This window comes from Adiantum capillus-veneris, chromosome 29, assembly GCF_014529385.1.
Source record: "Adiantum capillus-veneris isolate H3 chromosome 29, ASM1452938v2, whole genome shotgun sequence".
NCBI lineage: Eukaryota > Viridiplantae > Streptophyta > Polypodiopsida > Polypodiales > Pteridaceae > Adiantum > Adiantum capillus-veneris.
Genome location: NC_140959.1, coordinates 111,666,340 through 111,686,227, shown reverse-complemented (window position 1 = coordinate 111,686,227; position 19,888 = coordinate 111,666,340). Strand labels below are relative to the sequence as shown.

The window sequence follows — 19,888 nt, the reverse complement described above, 5'->3', positions numbered from 1 at the left end:
CAGAAGTCGCCTGCAAGCGTTCTACCTCTGTGGCAAGGCTCGCTTGCTCTGCCGGCGTAAGAGCAAGTCGAATGGTGGGCTCAGTGGGGTCGGGCGAGGGGGCTTCAAGCGAGTCCCTCTGAGGTGGAGCTGGAGCCTCCATCTGTGTCTACTGTTGAGTCAAAGAAGCGGGCGGTGAAGAAAATCTGCGAACGAGTACACCAAGCACTTGTCCGAAGAGAAAGCGTTGCCGAGCCAGGTGCAGAAGACCTTCGGGAGCAAAGAGGACGGGGGGATGGCGAGGGCGAAGTGGGCAGCCGGGAAATGTGTGGGTGCACAAGCGGCAGCGAGCGGGGGGATGGGGTGGGGATGGCAACGCGAGAGGAGGACAGCGGGTAGCCTTTGGGGCAGCGCGAAAACAGGGGGGGGCAGCGGGCGGGCGGCAGCGCGAGGTTAGCGCGCAGGGGCAGTGCAGGAGCAGCGTGTAGGGGGGGGGGGGGGGGGGGGGGGGAGAGGGTAGCGATGGCGCAGCAAAGGGGGGGCGAGCAGCAGTAGCGAGCCTCAACACTTCAAGTTTGAACTGCCGCAAGCATGTCTTCTCTTTAGTCCATTTCATTCTCCCAAAGTAGAGTGACAAATTCTACTTGGTGTTTGAGAGACGTCGTCATCACCAACATGATTCTAAGAATGCATACTAGTTAAATTTGTGCACAATTAAAAAGAGGACTAGTCATATAAGACAAAAACATGAGTCATTTAAAAGAAATTTGTACATTTGCTTACTCTAATGTAGCATTGTAAGCATTGACAAGGTTCATACTATCCTTAAGTTGTACTCCTTGCATCCATTTAGCATCTTCAAAAGGATAATTTTTGAACTTAATAAGATACCTTCGAATTATCTTACCATGTCGTAGTACCTTGTCTTCATGCCGAAGGACAGCTTCGGGTTGTAGCACCTCTTCTTGGTCTTCGACTTCGGGAGGGTCTTCAATAATTGGTTCAATTGGTGGCTCTCCTTTGTAGGGCTTAAGTAGGCTTACATGAAAGGCATTGTGTATAAGCCAATGGTTGGGCAACTTGAGTTGATAAGCCGTCTCATTGATAGGCTTCAAGATTTGGAAAGGACCATAGTATCTTTTTGCTAGTTTAGCATAATACTTTTGATGGCCCGTAGGATTTTTGCCCGTCGTTTGCCTTAATCGAGCCATAGGAAACTTGAGTAAGACTCAGTCATTTTCTTTGAACATTAAGGCTCTTCTGTGCTTATCAGCAGCAGCTTTTTGCCTTTGTTGAGAGATGGTTATAGCCTCCGTAATCTTTTGAAAAGATTCTTGTAGGTCACGGCTATATTCATCGGCGGCGAAGATCTTCCCATGTACTTTCAGTAGCAAGGGACTTTTAGGTCTCCCCTCTATGATCTCAAAAGGTGCTTTCCCCATAGAAGTATGTACAGTATTATTGTAGGCATACTCTACTAGCGGTAAATACTTTTCCCATTGTGAGTAGATCGAGTATCGTAAGATTCGCTATCTCACTTTGCCCATCCGTTTGTGGGTGATAGGCTGAAGAGAAATTCAATCTTGCTCCTAGATTTTCAAAGAGACCTTTCCAGCAATTACTGGTCATTCTAGGATCTCTATCTGACACGATGGCTGTGGATAATCCATGGTGCTTGAAAATCTGAGATATGAAGAGAGTTGCCATTTGATGTGCCTTAATAGTCTTTTTGACAGGAATAAAATGTGCTTGCTTGCTAAACCTGTCGACTATTGTCCATATTCCTGTATTCCCATGGATAGACTTGGGTAATCCAAAGATGAAATCCATGGATATACTCTCCCATGACCTTTGCAGGCTCCATGCAGAACAAACACGGCGACTTTGCCATTGCACCCATTCCACAATTATACATGCACTTTAATGTTTTGAGGTCACCTGCAAGATGCCACTGAACTTTAAAGTCTCCCCTTCCATCTAGACGTAGTACCTCTCCCTGGTTAGTCTGTCGATCAATCACCTCCGGAATATTACTTCGATGGAACACCCAATATAGAATCTCATGATCTTCTTTCTTTACCTGCAACACAAAATAAATGAGACTTAAGTAGATGTGAACATTTGAGCTTACCTGAGAATCTCGCTTACCTCAAACGCACCAAGCCACCATATGTTAGATTCTGATTGAACACTAAAATACAAAGGATCATCACTGGGACACTTTGAGAGGGCTCTATTCATTAAAGTAATAGTAACACGCTCTAGCTTTTTCTCTTTAACAAGCTCACACTCATTCAGTTTTAACACAAAATGTAATACCCCTCGTGACTCTTCAAATGTGATGTTGTAAGTGTTTTCGCATTGCTCTTTAGGTTTGATAGTTTAGGGTTTAGGGGTTTCTAAATTCTAACATAATGGATTCTTTGTATGTTTTGATAGTGTAGTCGATGACTGGAAGTGACCCCACACCGTACGAGCACGAGTACGTAGGCAAGAAGGGCTTAAATGCCCTGATGGACATTCTGAGTTCTCACGGTCGCATGGTTAGTATTAGGGTTTACTCTTTTTTATTTGCTGTATTGTTTTGTAGATTATCTGTTTATACTTACAAAAAGCTGTCTTATTTTTTTTTCAGAATCCGACAGATACACTGCACGATAAGACGTCTGATTAGACGACATAAGTCTAGTCGTAGCTAGATAGCTTTAGTTTCCTTTTGTCATAGCACATGTATCATGAGATGACGTGTATACGTCTTTTTGTAACTATTGGAAAACCATGTATATTTTCTCAATAATGACAATGGTGTTGTAACTATTACATTTGCAAAGTTTAACAATCAAGTGATTTTGCCTATGATGTGTACAATTGTCATTGATTTACTTTCATCAATTTACTTTTGTCATTTTGTATCTTTATTTTGCAAACAATACTATGGATGATGGAGTTAATGGTTATATTTTCTTGTGGGTGACTACTTTGGGTCTATACCTAAGCTTGCACTTTCTTTCAAAGGTGAATCTGGGCTTATCTTGGATTCATTTAGGTTTACTCTATTATTGAAACATTGCCACCAAATATTTTTACTCTCAGGCATTGCTATAAGCATTGCTAGATAAGACTCTGCAGCGTCACTATGAACGTCGCTATAGGTACCCTGTAAGTGTCGCTATGGTCATTGCTATATGCATCGCTATATAGCGACGGTCATAGCGACAAATATAGTGACACTTATAGCAACGCTCATAGCGATGTTTCCATATCAACGGTCTTAGCAACGTCGGGGAGTATAAAAACCCAAGTATTTCCGTTGCTAAAAACGTCACAACTGCACACAGCCTCTTGTAGTGTCATAATGAAAAACAATGAACAAAAGAAAAGAAACGGATTGTTGAAGAAGTAGTAAAAAAAATCTAAAGAGCGAATGTCTAAATGAAGGCTTCTATGACAACAACAAAAACATGGGAGACCATTGCAGATCAGTGTTATTTCCATAAAAGAATTCAGAGAAGATAGAGTGGATCTACTAATCAAGGTCAAGATTGGGAACAATCAGGCATAAAATATCGCTCTACTTGATACAAGAGCCCAAGGAAATGTCATTTCACTCAGCTTTATACACAACTTGGTCAAGACATAGAGCTCCAAATGACACAACATGAGATCCAAAGCTATACTGACCACTAGAACAAAACATTAGGGTTAGTAACCTTATTTGTTCAAATCAATCAATATGTCTATCCTCACATTTCTCATGTGGTAGACGATCATCAAAACAAACACAACCTATTGTTGGGATAGCCAAGGCAAAGAAAGTTCAGATAGATTGGCAGCTCGATCTTGTACAAGTTCAGACTAAAATGGAGAGTCAAAAGGTTCCATTAACTAAAGTAACGAAAACATTCTCATCAATGGAATACAGAATTGACAAGCGAAAATAATCCCTATCTACAGGAAGCATGCAACGGATTCCCAAAGAGTCGCTACAAAAATCAGCACTCCAATTAAAGATGATATCATCCTCATCCACATCAAAAACGACAAGAAATCTGACAAGACAAACACAAAACAAAAGAGAAAGATGGATACCCAAGCACCAGCTCTGTACAAAATAGGTTTGGGTCAGGAAAGATGAGATATATGCCAAAGAAACACTCCCATCCCATGAACTAGCATAGACTCGAGTACCGTTGTCAGGAGTTTTTTGGAGCAAGGGATTGCGCATATGTACATACCCATGCATGGTGCATGAAATAAAGGTTTGCCCATTTTCCAGAGCCAGGTGGTTACGTGGGGCCCACATGTGTACAGGTAGGACAGCATGTACATAGTGCATCGATTTTCACTATCACCAGTACCAGTGGGTTTTTTCTATAATAAAGAGAAGTTGTTAGCGCATAAAACTTCTCGAGGAAGCTATCCGCGGGCCGACGACATGAGGTCAGCAGGTGCGTCAGATGGCATCTAGTGGCGTCAGGAGGGCGAACGAGGTCAATATTTGCACGCGGATGAGGACGAACACAACGTGGGTGTTTCCTTGTGATAATTATGCAGAAAGGTCATCATTAGGACCACTTTTTGGGGCCACTTCACGTGGTGGCGAGATGCATTATTGGAAAAAAGCTGAGTGCCAGGTGTGCGAATGATGCAAAAAGGTGACAACTATGCACTGCGAGGTCAGTTTTTGGCCTGAAAGGGGTCCGTTTGAGGTCATTTAAAAGGCCAAGGGTGCCCAACTAATAAATCTAAGTGTGGGAACTGAAAAAACTGAGAGAAGACCAGAAAAAACGTGGAGAAGAGAGGAGGAACAGCCGCAGGTGTGTTTTTGCCCATTTTGGAGCCTGTTTTGGCCGAAAACTGCTCATCCGAGGTCGGATTTGAGCACTTTGACATTGTAGACTGGGGTTTTGGGCCGTTCCGGACGCGATGGCGCTGTCCATTTTGCCAAATTCCTCACTCTTTTCCTGCTGTTTTTCTGTGTAAGTTCCTCCTATGAGCGAAGTTTCTGCTCCAGTTTGTGATTGTATATGGCTTCTTTCACCCATAGTGTGTGAGCTATTTGCCCCATTGGTGTTGGCCCAAGCTCAATTGTATTTAAACATCAGAAATTCTCCTCTTTTGAGCTGATTTTTTTGGGTGTGTGTGTGTGTGTGTGTGTCTGTGTGGAGTGGGCAAGTGGATAGTCTCTCTCCTCTCACTCCAGAGGTGTGTTCCCTGTCTCGGCCAGGTGTGTTGTCTAAGCCGAGTGGTGCCCCATAGTGTGTGTGTGTATCTTCCCAAGAGTGTGTGACGGGTCGTTATAGAGGCGCTGTGTGTGTTTTCATCCCGCTCACATTCTTTTGGCGCCCCCACGGAGGATCTTCTTCGAGTACCTTCTGCTTCGAGCTTCAAGCTTCGAGCTTCGGGATTGCAGGTTGCAGATTACAGGTTACAGGTTACAGGTTAGAGGAACAGGAACAGGGACATGTACAGGTGATTCACACAGGTACAGGTAGCTGGAGTACAGTGATGTCACTTGCAGTTGTTGTGGGAATGCATCACTTGGCGCCTATTTGAGCGCATTGTCTGCTGGATTGTACGTTACTTGTGGAAACTGCCATTGTACGCATTTGTGGAGCCATATATGGTTTTATTTGGCAGTCCCAGCCATTTCTGAGACTTGGTCTGGAAGATAGTCATTTCTGAGACTTGACTATACGCGATTTGCATTAGCTTTCGTGTGAGGGTCGATAGCGTGAGGTTTTTATTGAGCTGGGGGATTCTCAAATGTGGAGATCCTTTCGGTGATACAGGTAGCTGGAGCACCCTTTTCGTGACCTCGCCATAGGCTATGTACTAGTGAGTCCTACTTGATGCTCGGGTTCTATTGTTGACAGTTTATGCATACATAGACAGTCTATATTTTGGGTTCCTACTGCTCTACTTCTGGGGAAACTCTGTCAAAATTTTTCCAAGTTATGATGGCTGGTCTTTTGGTCTTTTGAGCCATTTTATGCTGTTATGCTGCTGAAATTTTGGCAAAATCAGAGGATAAGACAGGTGTGCTTTCTTGGGAGCTTCATGATTGGCTTTAATGGATGATCAAAATGGCCCTCAGTTCACTCCTTTTCATTTAACTCAAAGAATTCAGATTAATGTTCATGTGTCCAGGAAGATCTTTTTCCAGCAGCGCATAGTCTTTATGTTTGGGCCAAGAAGATTGAGAGAGATCCTGGAATGTCCTTTGCCTGTTGTCATTCCGATGATCAACTATGAAAACTCATTTGATGTGCATGTGTTTGTCCTTATCTAAAGCTGAGCTCCATTGAAGTTTCTGGGGATTGGGTAGTCAAAAGTCTTGGGTTCTGGCACGTGTGTTCAAAGAGGTTCTCAAAGCATTGAAACTTGGGTAGCCATGGCTTTCTCTTATCCCGAGTTTCATGGAAGAAGTGATGAAGATGTGGAAGAATTTTTGGAAAAGATGGAGGTTGCCTGCATTAGCAACCAGATTCATGACCCTACGCAAATGTTACGCCTTCTCCAAATTTGTTTGAAGAGTGATGCACGAGCTTGGTCCAAAGCATTTGAAAAGGAGTTGCGTATGGCTGATCCACCTATAAGATTGAGTTGGGATAATCTAAGGCATGGATTGGAAGTGGAGTTTGTGAAGATAGAAGATCCTGACAAAGTGTGGCAAGAAGTACAAGGTTTGGTGCAGAAGGAAGGTGAGCCAGTAGATGCGTACATACGTAAGTTTTCATTGGCATGGGAGCGAATGTGCAAGGCTTTAGCACCACAGGTACCCCCGCCTGACATGATGAAGAAGGACAGGTTCTTGGCTGGTCTTTGGGAGAATATACGTTGGAGAGTGGAGCTAAAGAAGCCTAGGACATATGAAGATGCACTAGAGGTAGCAAGGAACAAAGAGTGGAAGCTGAGGAAAATGAGCCAGTTAGGGGTGGAGTCTTTGCCAATGAGGTCTGAATTTCAGCCTATAGAGTCTTTACAAGGGCGCATGTCAGGGGTTCATCATGAACCAGTGGTTCCTGTTACTACTCAGGTTATGCCAGCAGTGGTCACTACAGCAGTGCAAGATGATGGCCTAAGGCAAGACATGAGGCAAGTGGTTGATTTGATGAAGAATCTCAGCCTAAACATGCTAGGTCAAGTTGGAAATAATCGAGGTCGAGGGAGGTTTGCAAATCAGCAAGGAGGTGAAGAAAGGCCTAGGAATGGTGTTGGACAAAGTAATAGTAGGTTTTGGAGGCAGACGCCCACATGTTATAATTGTGGAGAGTTGGGTCACATCAGCCCGCAATGTGATAAGCCACCAAGGATGGGGGGAGACATGTATCCATTGCCAAGACAGGTGCTAACTAGGTCAAATGATTATGGCATCGAAATTAAGGGAGACGAAGGAACCAGTGGACTGACTCAGGAGGAAAAGGGAAAGACAAAAGTGCTAAGTGTAGTCACCTTGGAGAAGGCATCAAAGCTAGAGGATACATTAGTGATGCCTATTGGGAAGAGGACCACAGAGGATAAGGAAGGAAGAAGTGCCCCAGGTCCTAGTAAGAAGAAAGGAAAGAGCCATGAAGGCGAGGATGTCAAGGCCAAGAGGAAAAGGAGAGCTCGTCGAAAGTTTCATGTTTCAGATTTTCCACTAGGGGATGGGCAATTAAGCTATGACTTGAAGGAGGATCTGACGAGCAGGAAGGCAGATGTTACTTTTGGGCAGCTTATAGAGATGGTGCCTAAGCTAAAGCGAGAGTGGAAGAGGATGGTTAACCCAATGGAGAAAGAGCCAGAGAGAGGTTCAGTGAAGGTGTTGGCAATGGACGAGCTACCAGACATTTGTCCAATAGTAGATGTGTGGCATAAAAGGAAAAATTTGGGACAAGGTTATGTGGATGGCGGAGCCCAAATATGCGTCATAACACACTCATGCGTTGAGAAGATGGGTCTCACAGTGGCTGGGGTGTCAGGTTTTCGGATCAGATTGGCAAACCATCAAAAAGTAAAATGCTTGGGTGTTGTAAAGAGCTTAGAAGTGGAGGCATATGATGCAAAGGCAGTGGTTGATTTTCATGTGATGCCAGCAGGGTTGGGAGCATATCCTATTATACTAGGCAGACCATGGTTACGTGCAGTGGGAGCTGTTCAAGATTGGCGACATGGTACGATTAGCCTCTATGGAAAGACAGGTACCAAGAAGCTTTATAATATGGACACAAGGAAACGATTAGAGGAGCTTTATGAAGATGAGGATGAGTCTAGTGATGAAGACTCTTCCACGGTGACAGATGAGGACAGTGATAGCACTACCAACAGTGATGAGGATGCTGATGTTGCATTTATTTTGATGGATAAAGAAATCCAGGAGATTGGTTTAGTCGCATTTGCGAAGGAAGTTGAAGATGAAAGTGAAGGGCCTTATGAAGTGATTGAAGGGCTGATGCAAACCAAAGTTGAGTTGTCAAAGAAGCAGGAATTAATGACGCAAATGATTAGTGGAGACCTCTCAGCTATGGAGAAGGATATATATTTGCATATGCTGGCTAGTTTTCCTGATTTGTTCATTACTTCATATGAAGAGATCAGAGGGTTCAAGGGTGAAGAGATGCATATAGAGCTGAATGAAGGTGCTAAGCCAGTGCGGCAAAGGCTAAGAAGGATGGGTCAAGAGCAAATGGAAGCCTTGCGGGTAGAGGTGGACAAGTTATTGAAGGCAGGGTTCATAGTTCCAGTGGAGACCACAGAATGGGTGAGTCCAGTAGTAGTCAGTCCAAAGAAGGATGGGAAGTGGAGGATTTGTGTAGATTTTAAGCCCTTAAACGCAGCCACAAAGAAGAACCCATATCCTCTTCCATTCATCGATCAGATCTTGGATTCAGTGGCAGGTTATGAGAGGTACAGTGTGTGTGATGGTTTTTCAGGCTATTTTCAATTGAAGAGTGTCTTAAAGACCGCACAAAGACAACTTTTATTACGCCATGGGGCTGCTATTGCTACACAGTGTTGCCGTTTGGGTTGTCAAATGGACCATCTTTCTATCAAGAAAGAGCAAATTGGGTGCTGGAACCATTCATTGGTAGTTGTGTTAAGGCTTTTATGGACGACTTCTGTGTCTATAGCAGTAGGGCTGAGCATCATGAGAAGTTGCAGATGGTATTGGCTCGATATGATGAATGTGGAGGACAACTAAATCCAAAGAAATGTCATCTAGCACAGCCAAGGGTGAAGTTATTGGGCCATATGGTGTCAGAAAATGGCATTGAGGCTGATCCAGATAAGGTGAAGTCTATTATTCTTCTTCCATCACCTATGAGTACGAAGCAATTGGCAACCTTTATACACAAAGTGAAGTACATGGCACGGTTTATTCCATTGTCTTCGCAGCTTCTTTATCCATTACAACAAGTGGCAAAGCATGATCCATTGCAATGGGATGACAAGTGTGAAGAAGTGTTTCAAGAGGTGAAAGAGGTGTTAGGGGGGTTGTCAGCCATGCAGGCTCCTGATTGGGAGAAAGTTTTTTATGTAAATCCATCAGTAGGGGATGATGCCATTGGAGCCATGCTATTGCAAAAGGGGAAGGGCAGCCATTATATGAGGCCAGTGTATTGTGCAAGCCGAGTGAAGTTGGTAGCGGAGAGAAAGTTATCGGAAGTAGAGCTAGTGATGGCTAGTGTAATATTTGCTTGTCGACGATTTCGTCATTACTTGCTACCACGGCCTTTTGTTTTCTTGACGAGTTATGCCTTTTTGCCACAGTTAATTAATGGTATTAACATGTCAAATGTGGTGAAGAAATGGGTAATTGAGCTGCAAGAGTTTGAGTTCTCTTTTCTAGTGGAAGATAGTACAAGGGCTACCCTAGCTGATTTGTTGACCTACAAGGAGAATCCCCTTATTGTTAAGGAAGAGGTGGTGAGAAAGGTAGTTGAAGAAGTGCCACAGATCAGCAATGCACATGTGTTGTTCTTTGATGGTTCATACAGAAAGAGCCATGATGCAGCTTCAGGGGGTATAGCACTTTATGATCCAGAGGGGAAGCTAGTATGCAAGAGAGGGTTCAAATTGGATGCTCATAGTAACAATGAGGCTGAATATGCTACATTGGAAGCCGGATTACACATTTGTTTGAAGCATGGGGTTCGAAGGTTGAGCATAAAAGGTGATGCCTTGTTAGTGGTGAAGCAAGTGTTGGGTGTGTGGAAGAGCAAGAACACCTCATTGAAGGAAATGTGCTTCAGAATTAAAGGCCTGTTAAAAAAGTTTGAAGCATGGAGTATCAGACACATTGAACGTGCTCTAAATGGAGAGGCACATGAAGCAGCTCAAGGCATGATTGGGGAGCTATTTGTGTTGAGGACCACTTTACCTCTTTATCATGGCCGGGAAAGTTTGGCTCAAGAAGAGGAGTTTTTGCTAACAGGAATCATTCCAAAGGAGATTCAGAAGTCTAAGAAGTATGGCTTTGTGCGTAGAGCATACAGGTACAAATTGATTGGTGATGTCTTATACATGAAAGGGGCTGATCTCGTGTTGAGACGTGTACCTTGGCGGGAGGAGCTTTACAGAGTGTTGGAAGAGAATCACGAAGGCGCATGTGGTGGCCATTTTGCTCTAAAGATCACCTTGCATAAGATTTTGCAAGAGGGGTATGTATGGCCTAGTTTGCACAAGGATGTTCACCATTGGTGTAGGTCTTGCAATAGGTGTCAAGCATTTGGGAAGAGAGTGTTGAAGCCAGAGCTACGAAAAACCATTATGGCGTTTGATGTGTTTGAAAAGTGGGGGATTGATGCAATAGGCCCGTTACCTATCACAAGCAGGGGCAAAAGCTATATCTTGACGGCAGTGGACTATCTTTCTAGATGGGCAGAGGCTATAGCAGTAAAACAGATCACTGCAAAGGATGTGGCAAAATTTGTGTATGATGAAATATGTTGCAAGTTTGGGGTGCCATTAGAGCTACTTTTAGATAAGGGGCCAGGATTTAGAGCTAAACTGCTAGACTTCTTATGCACAAAGATGAAGATTAGGCACCAGCATACCACTCCTTATTACCCGCAGTGTAATGGCTTGAATGAAAGATTCAATGGTGAGTTGGTACAGATTCTTTCGAAAGTGACAGAGCACCAAGGAAAGAATTGGGATTTGGAATTGCCTAGTGCATTATGGGCTTACCGTACTTCGGTGAAGACAGGTACAGGGTTTACTCCATTTCATTTGGTGTATGGAAAGGAAGCACTATTGCCTGTGGAGGTAGAGTTGCCTGCGGTCAAGATGTTAGAGAAGTTGCTTGGGCCGCCTAGTGATGCATTCAAAGAGAGGCTCTTGCAATTACAAGAGGTCCAGTTGGATAGGATGAGCGCATTGGAGCATTATGGGCAGATGCAGGATAAGGCTTTGGACAACACCTTCCAAAAGAAGTTTCAAATTAAGTGGGAAGGCCCTTTCAAGGTAGTAGAGTGTTTTCCAAATGGCACATATCAGCTGGCTAACCTGGATGGTATTCTACATAAGTCAAGGGTAAATGGGTTGCGTCTTAAGTTGTATCATGCCAGGTTGATGATGGTGGAGCAACATGAGTTTTTTGAAGAGCGAGTGATGTCTGTGAGGGATGAGGAGACCTGTGATGCGGCGAGTCTCATATCTCTCTTTGCTGCTGCTGATCATGAATGATCTAGCAGGCTAGGGGGTGGGCAAATTATGTCAGGAGTTTTTTGGAGCAAGGGATTGCGCATATGTACATACCCATGCATGGTGCATGAAATAAAGGTTTGCCCATTTTCCAGAGCCAGGTGGTTACGTGGGGCCCACATGTGTACAGGTAGGACAACATGTACATAGTGCATCGATTTTCACTATCACCAGTACCAGTGGGTTTTTTCTATAATAAAGAGAAGTTGTTAGCGCGTAAAACTTCTCGAGGAAGCTATCCGCGGGCCGACGACATGAGGTCAGCAGGTGCGTCAGATGGCATCTAGTGGCGTCAGGAGGGCGAACGAGGTCAATATTTGCACGCGGATGAGGACGAACACAACGTGGGTGTTTCCTTGTGATAATTATGCAGAAAGGTCATCATTAGGACCACTTTTTGGGGCCACTTCACGTGGTGGCGAGATGCATTATTGGAAAAAAGCTGAGTGCCAGGTGTGCGAATGATGCAAAAAGGTGACAACTATGCACTGCGAGGTCAGTTTTTGGCCTGAAAGGGATCCGTTTGAGGTCATTTAAAAGGCCAAGGGTGCCCAACTAATAAATCTAAGTGTGGGAACTGAAAAAACTGAGAGAAGACCAGAAAAAACGTGGAGAAGAGAGGAGGAACAGCCGCAGGTGTGTTTTTGCCCATTTTGGAGCCTGTTTTGGCCGAAAACTGCTCATCCGAGGTCGGATTTGAGCACTTTGACATTGTAGACTGGGGTTTTGGGCCGTTCCGGACGCAATGGCGCTGTCCATTTTGCCAAATTCCTCACTCTTTTCCTGCTGTTTTTCTGTGTAAGTTCCTCCTATGAGCGAAGTTTCTGCTCCAGTTTGTGATTGTATCTGGCTTCTTTCACCCATAGTGTGTGAGCTATTTGCCCCATTGGTGTTGGCCCAAGCTCAATTGTATCTAAACATCAGAAATTCTCCTCTTTTGAGCTGAGTTTTTTGGGTGTGTGTGTGTGTGTGTGTGTGTCTGTGTGGAGTGGGCAAGTGGATAGTCTCTCTCCTCTCACTCCAGAGGTGTGTTCCCTGTCTCGGCCAGGTGTGTTGTCTAAGCCGAGTGGTGCCCCATAGTGTGTGTGTGTATCTTCCCAAGAGTGTGTGACGGGTCGTTATAGAGGCGCTGTGTGTGTTTTCATCCCGCTCACACCGTCTCACACACCCATACAGATCACTCATTCATGTATCACAAATGTATGGGTCCAAAATAGTTACTTTAAGTGATTCACTCTCTATAGAAAATGACATGCCACCTGTGAGCGGAGAGTCTTCGAAACCCGCTATTTACAACTCATGTGAAGTAAAAATGACCCCCCTTTCTACAATTATACGACATGTAGGAACTAAAATTATTATGCCCCTAACTTATCCATAAGATTTGGTATAGTTTCTCACCTTCAAGTTTAAAAAACAAAACTTGATGCCATACAAGGTACATTTTTAAAGTCAATATCTTGATCGTATTGGCTTGTATTCTCTTGATAGGGGCATGTAATTGGGTAACCACATGTAGTTCAATGTCAACAATAGCTAGCTTATTTACTATTAAAAAACCCTTATTTGTATTTCTATATTTATGTTATCAATGTCTTCCACTACCCCCAAACACCCCTTATTTCCCCCTTGAAGAATTACCACCCCCCTCCCTTACGTTTTAGTATCGAAGGAGAAATTATTAGGGGTTACCCATAACTTATATGCTTATTTAAACTCCCAAACAACCCCCTTCCCTTGCACTTACGTCGTACGATACGTTTCTCATGGTGAAGCCCCTAGGGTTTAAGCACAAAAAACATAGGAGCTTCTTTGGATTTCTAAGTGCAGCATGTTGAAAATCTCTAAGAGGCTAAACCAACGAACCAAGCAGCATGCACTTAGCAAATCAACAATCAACCAAGTCAACAAAGCAAGTTTGTGTAGCCAAAGAGTTATGTCATGCACAAATAAATCAACCTTGGATATGGATCCCCAATAAATGCTAAGTAATGCCCATAAGTATGTAAAGGGGGATCAAGTCATGCTAGGGCGAAAAGTAACCCCATATTCTGGTATATACTCCATACATGAAGTCCTTTCGTATTCTGTTCCTAATTATATGGTAAACTTTGGTCAAAATTTGAGAAAAAGCACAAACAAAAGACCAATAATTGGCCTAAACAATTTGTATGTAGCAAGAAAGCTTATTTTTTTAGTCAAGAATAAATTACTAGATTTGGGATCATTTTTGGCTTGATTTTATCGGTGGTTTGAGCCTTGCCAGGATTTGTGGGCATTCTATGTGGTACAGGAAGGCTATAGGGATTGATGACATGTCAAACGGAGTCCAAATCAATAAGATGTTGAAGATTGAAAATAGCGAGAGTTGCTTGATGAGCTTTGTGTCTTGAATGTTGTGCTAGGCAAAGCATTGGTCGACATATTGGAGAACCACGTTGTGCTAGGCAATACCATGGTCCGCATGTAAACAAAATGTGGAGGGCAAAGGCTACCCAATGTCGCCACAAAATGGCTACCCAATGGGGGTGTTAAAGCTTTAACATGAACAAAGAGAAGAAAAGATGGGGCATGGCGTGAGGCAGAGTAGCGAGGGAGCATTTAAGCTCGCAACGGCCTGCACGAGGCTCGGACGAGCGCAAGCATGAAGTGAATTATGACTAGCAGGCTATGGCGCACCATTTTAGCATCATCGACATCAATCATGGGGAGAGTCGACATCCGAGCTGCCACGTCATCAAGAGACGCTGGCCGTGCTAACCACTAGTGCTAGTGCTAGTGGTAACGGGGGGGGATTTTGGCTATAACTAGAATTGCCAATTAGCATGCAAATGGGGAGGCTATAAAAAGAAGATAAGCTCATCATTTAAGAACTCTCTCACATAAGCTCTCTATCTCTCTCCCGTGTGCTCTCCCGTAGGCCGAACCCACCATAGTTCGGTTTGTTGCCCTCTCAAGCTAGAAAATCTCTCTTCCCCAAATCTCACACAACCCTATGCTCTCCTATCTTCCTCTCACCATCATAGCCGATCTCCCTTAGCTTTTTGCCCTCATAATTATAACCTTTAAGCTCTAATATACTCTTTTAGGGAGCTCAAGGTCCATAGAAGTTGGATATACTAAGTTTTTTACTTGTCTCTCTCGCACACCCTCAAGCTCCCAGATCTCCCTCACATTCAGCTTCGAGGAGAGTAAGCAGGGAAAGAGGATCTGAAGGGAGCATTCAGGAGGTTCTTAAGGGCATTAACATCATTTAGGGAGCATATTAAAAGAAGAGAGAAGCTAAAAGAAGGGCATAACCTCGTTTTTATTGTCTCTCAACATTGGAAGGACATAAAGAAGGTAGCAAGAGGAGAGTTTTTTGGCAATTAAGGCACAGTGAACGGCAGCAAAGGAGAACAGAGGGAGCAATCGCTCTCGTTATCATCGTCAACGCTCTTTTTCTCAGTTAACTCAATCTCAATCATCATCACCATCAACTTAAAATTTGTTAATCTTATTGTTAAGTCATGGTGCCGTTAACAGCCCGCTTAATCTTTGTAAGGAGCTTAAAATCGTTAGTTTTTAGTTAATCCAAATGACAGCATGCAAATTAACCAGAATGGACAAATTAGAGGGTGGTGTTCATTGTGAAGAATATGAGCTGTGAAACTTTGGTAAACTTTGGTCAAAATTTGAGAAAAAGCACAAACAAAAGACCAATAATTGGCCTAAACAATTTGTATGTAGCAAGAAAGCTTATTTTTTTAGTCAAGAATAATTTACTAGATTTGGGATCATTTTTAGCTTGATTTTATCGGTGGTTTGAGCCTTGCCAGGATTTGTGGGCATTCTATGTGGTACAGGAAGGCTATAGGGATTGACGACATGTCAAACGGAGTCCAAATCAATAAGATGTTGAAGATTGAAAATAGCGAGAGTTGCTTGATGAGCTTTGTGTCTTGAATGTTGTGCTAGGCAAAGCATTGGTCGACATATTGGAGAACCACGTTGTGCTAGGCAATGCCATGGTCGGCATGTAAACAAAATGTGGAGGGCAAAGGCTACCCAATGTCGCCACAAAATGGCTACCCAATGGGGGTGTTAAAGCTTTAACATGAACAAAGAGAAGAAAAGATGGGGCATGGCGTGAGGCAGAGTAGCCAGGGAGCATTTAAGCTCGCAACGGCCTGCATGAGGCTCGGACGAGTGCAAGCATGAAGTGAATTATGACTAGCAGGCTATGGCGCACCATTTTAGCATCATCGACATCAATCATGGGGAGAGTCGACATCCGAGCTGCCACGTCATCAAGAGACGCTGGCCGTGCTAACCACTAGTGCTAGTGCTAGTGGTAACGGGGGGGGATTTTGGCTATAACTAGAATTGCCAATTAGCATGCAAATGGGGAGGCTATAAAAAGAAGATAAGCTCATCATTTAAGAACTCTCTCACATAAGCTCTCTATCTCTCTCCCGTGTGCTCTCCCGTAGGCCGAACCCACCATAGTTCGCTTTGTTGCCCTCTCAAGCTAGAAAATCTCTCTTCCCCAAATCTCACACAACCCTATGCTCTCCTATCTTCCTCTCACCGTCATAGCCGATCTCCCTTAGCTTTTTGCCCTCATAATTATAACCTTTAAGCTCTAATATACTCTTTTAGGGAGCTCAAGATCCATAGAAGTTGGATATACTAAGTTTTTTACTTGTCTCTCTTGCACACCCTCAAGCTCCCAGATCTCCCTCACATTCAGCTTCGAGGAGAGTAAGCAGGGAAAGAGGATCTGAAGGGAGCATTCAGGAGGTTCTTAAGGGCATTAACATCATTTAGGGAGCATATTAAAAGAAGAGAGAAGCTAAAAGAAGGGCATAACCTCGTTTTTATTGTCTCTCAACATTGGAAGGACATAAAGAAGGTAGCAAGAGGAGAGTTTTTTGGCAATTAATTAAGGCACAGTGAACGGCAGCAAAGGAGAACAGAGGGAGCAATCGCGCTCGTTATCATCGTCAATGCTCTTTTTCTCAGTTAACTCAATCTCAATCATCATCACCATCAACTTAAAATTTGTTAACCTTATTGTTAAGTCATGGTGCCTTTAACAGCCCGCTTAATCTTTGTAAGAAGCTTAGAATCGTTAGTTTTTAGTTAATCCAAATGACGGCATGCAAATTAACCAGAATGGACAAAGAGGGTGGAATCATCAATAAACCTTCAGTAAAGCTTTGAGTACAACTTAATCATCAATAGCCAAGGCAGATCGTTAACGACGCCGTCACTTGGATTAACTGTCCATTGTGAAGAATCCAAGTGACGGTGGTGCCGTGTTTTATACAAGATTCTTCACAATGGACACCATCCTCTTTGGACCAAAAGTCAACGATATTTGGGCGCGGTTCGTGAGCTAGCACGCAATAGAACTCCATTAACCAAACCCTTCCCCTCCCACAGACTCCCGCCCTCCTTCGCATGCAACCTTCCAAGCCCCCCAACCCGTGACCCTCGACAGCCCCTCACCCAAGGAAAATTTGAGTTTTAAAAAAGAGAGTTGCATGTCATGAAGAGCGGACTTTTCCAAATTGAGAGCAGAGGCCGCGTATCGACACTGCGCACGGCATGCTGTTTCCAAACTCATCTTCCAGCTGCGTGCTACTATAAAAGGCGACCACTGCACTCCTGCTTTCATGCGTATAGCTAGCAGAGTGAAGCTGTGCCCACTAGATCAGTTGTAGCTATGGCGCGCGCAGGGAATCTAGTGCTTAGTCTTCTTCTGCTCCTTGGTCTCTTGACCACCTCCTTTGCCTCTTGCGAGGTTAGTCGTGGTGGCAGGGAGATGGAGCCTCGTGAGCGCGAGGAAGAGGAAAGGGGAAGACGTCGTCATCGTGGCCGCGAGGAGAAAGAAGAGCGTGGCTATCCTCAAATCGAGCTCGGCGGCCTCGCGAACAGCTTCAGTCAGAGGGGGGACGTCTTCGTGTTTGGAGTGAAGAGATCGATGCCATTCGCAATGCGCATGTGGGCATAGCGGAGCTTGAGCTGGAAGAGAATGGGTTGCTGGTGCCGCAGTATTCGGATGCAGACAAGATTGCTTATGTTTTGCAAGGTCCTTTTTTATATTACCTTTGTAGTTTGTGATTAATGGTCTCTCTTGCTTAGCTCTTGCGGAATGGTAATTGTAATTTGCGGTGCAGGGTCCGGTAAAATGGGCGCTGTCATCCCTGGTGCTGAGAGCGAGTATCGGCGAACTTACATTCGGAAAGTGCAGCGGGGGGATGTCGTTGCCCTGCCCAAGGGAACCGTTTACTGGTGGTATAATGATGGCAATGAGCGTCACCGCGTTCTATGCGCAGGCGATACCAGCTACGGAGCCAATCCAGGGCGCTTTCATGTAATTAGCAAGCCCCGTGCGAGCACTTAGGCATTAGCCAGTGCTATATGAGATCTGGATATTGTGAATGAATTATAACATGATTAGTTATTTACTGCTGGTAAAAGTGGAATCAATGAAAAAGTGCTGTTAAATGATAAGAGTGGACTTTTGTATGCAGCAATTTGGACTTGCTGGTAGCAAGCAGGCCAGGTTTGGATCTGTGCTTCATGGATTCAGCAAAGACACTCTCGCCACCGCATGGGGCGTCGACGAGCAAACGATCCAGTCTCTCCTTGAGCGCCAAAATGAAGCAGGCATTGTGAAAGCGAAGCAAAAGATCCACTTCCCACAGATACCTGAGAGGCGCAGCCGGAGAGAGGAAGAGGACGAGAGAAACACCTTGAAGGAAACTTCAGGCCCTTTCCACTTCGAGGAGCTTAAGTACAGCATAAGGGATGAATTTCCGGACTTCTACGTAAAAAATGGTGGAGCTCTCAATAGGGTCAATTGCCATAAGCTGCCTGCTTTGCATCAGATTGGATTTAGCGCGGTCAAGGTTTCCTTGGAGAAGGTAATTATTAAATAGCTTTTAAGTTTTGTTTTAATTACAAAGCGATTAGATACTTAAAAAGGATTAAGACGGTGATTAATAAAGAATTGACAGTCTAATGTTGAATTCTGGCTTCCATCAGAATGCAATGATGGCGCCTTCGTTCGTGCGCAATGGGCACCAAATTTTCTACTTCATTCGAGGGAACGGGCGAGTGCAAGTGGCGAGCGGAGACGGGGAGAATGTGTTCGATCAAGAAGTGCGCGAGGGCACTGTGCTAGTTATTCCTCAGTTCTTCCCTTCAGTGAAAATTGCAGGGGACCAAGGACTGGAATGGATCGAGCTAGTTACATCATCAAGGTTTGTTTTGAACATTGCTGACATCATGTCCATGTAGTCGTGGCCATCATGTTGTTGCACAGTGTTCAATGATAATGCATGCATTTACTTAGTGCATCCAGCTTGATATCCTGAATGTTTTTGCAGCCCTCGCACCACCTTCCTGGCAGGCAAGAACTCAGTCTATCGTGGTATCCCCAAGCAAGTCACCGCTGCCGCCTTCAATGTGGATGAAGAGCAGCTCAGAGAACTTGGCAGGGATGAGGAGGTCTTCTTCCCCCCCTCCAAAAGAGGTGGACGGGGTGGCCGGGGCAATGGGAGATACAAAAGCGTAAGCAAAAAGGAGAGCGAAGAGCAGCAGAAACGACGTGAAGATGAAGAGCGGAGGAGACGGCCGGAGGAGGAAGAGGAGAGGCGCAGGCGTGAAGAAGAGCGCAGGAGGGAGGAGGAGGAGCAGAGGCGGAGGCGCGAGGAGGAAGAGAGAAGGAAGCATCAACGTGAGCTGCCAGCTTGGGCCCTGGCTTCTCTTGAGGTGCTATGAAGAATGTAGACAGCAGTAGTCGGGTGTCATGTGTGTCGATGTCGATAAATAAGAGCTGCAACAGGAGCTTACCTTCCGGCCTTCCGGCCACTTTTTGCTTGTATTTCATGCTCGCGGCGCAGCAAAGCAAATACATAAAATAAGAGAATTCATTGACAGTTTTGCAAGCCTGCGTCTCAATTTAGTGTTTTTTGTACCATAAATGTTTGATGCACAGGGTTTCACTTCCAATATATGTTTTTTGTGCTACTGACCAGACTTTACTTTTTTAAGGAGTAATTTTTTCTAATTGGTTGTCAATTGGTTGACCTCTTGTCTCTCATCTCACCCCCAAGGCTACTACCAGTAGGAGCCATTGGGCCTTTGACTATTGTCTTTGGTCGATGCAATACGAGTCGGGAGTATGCCACATCTTAAATCCATCGTACTTTGGCTAGCTACCATTTTT

The 19,888-nt window shown here is 44.4% G+C and overlaps 1 pseudogene across 1 annotated transcript; it reads left to right on the top strand.

Annotated features, from left to right (window-relative positions):
• The first annotated feature begins 17,347 nt into the window (after window positions 1-17,347).
• LOC147419763 (11S globulin seed storage protein Ana o 2.0101-like) lies at window positions 17,348-19,607 on the top strand (annotated as a pseudogene). Its single transcript, XR_015187159.1, has 5 exons — window positions 17,348-17,743; window positions 17,832-18,028; window positions 18,189-18,581; window positions 18,703-18,920; window positions 19,047-19,607. The product of XR_015187159.1 is annotated as an 11S globulin seed storage protein Ana o 2.0101-like (transcript).
• The last annotated feature ends 281 nt before the right edge of the window (window positions 19,608-19,888 follow it).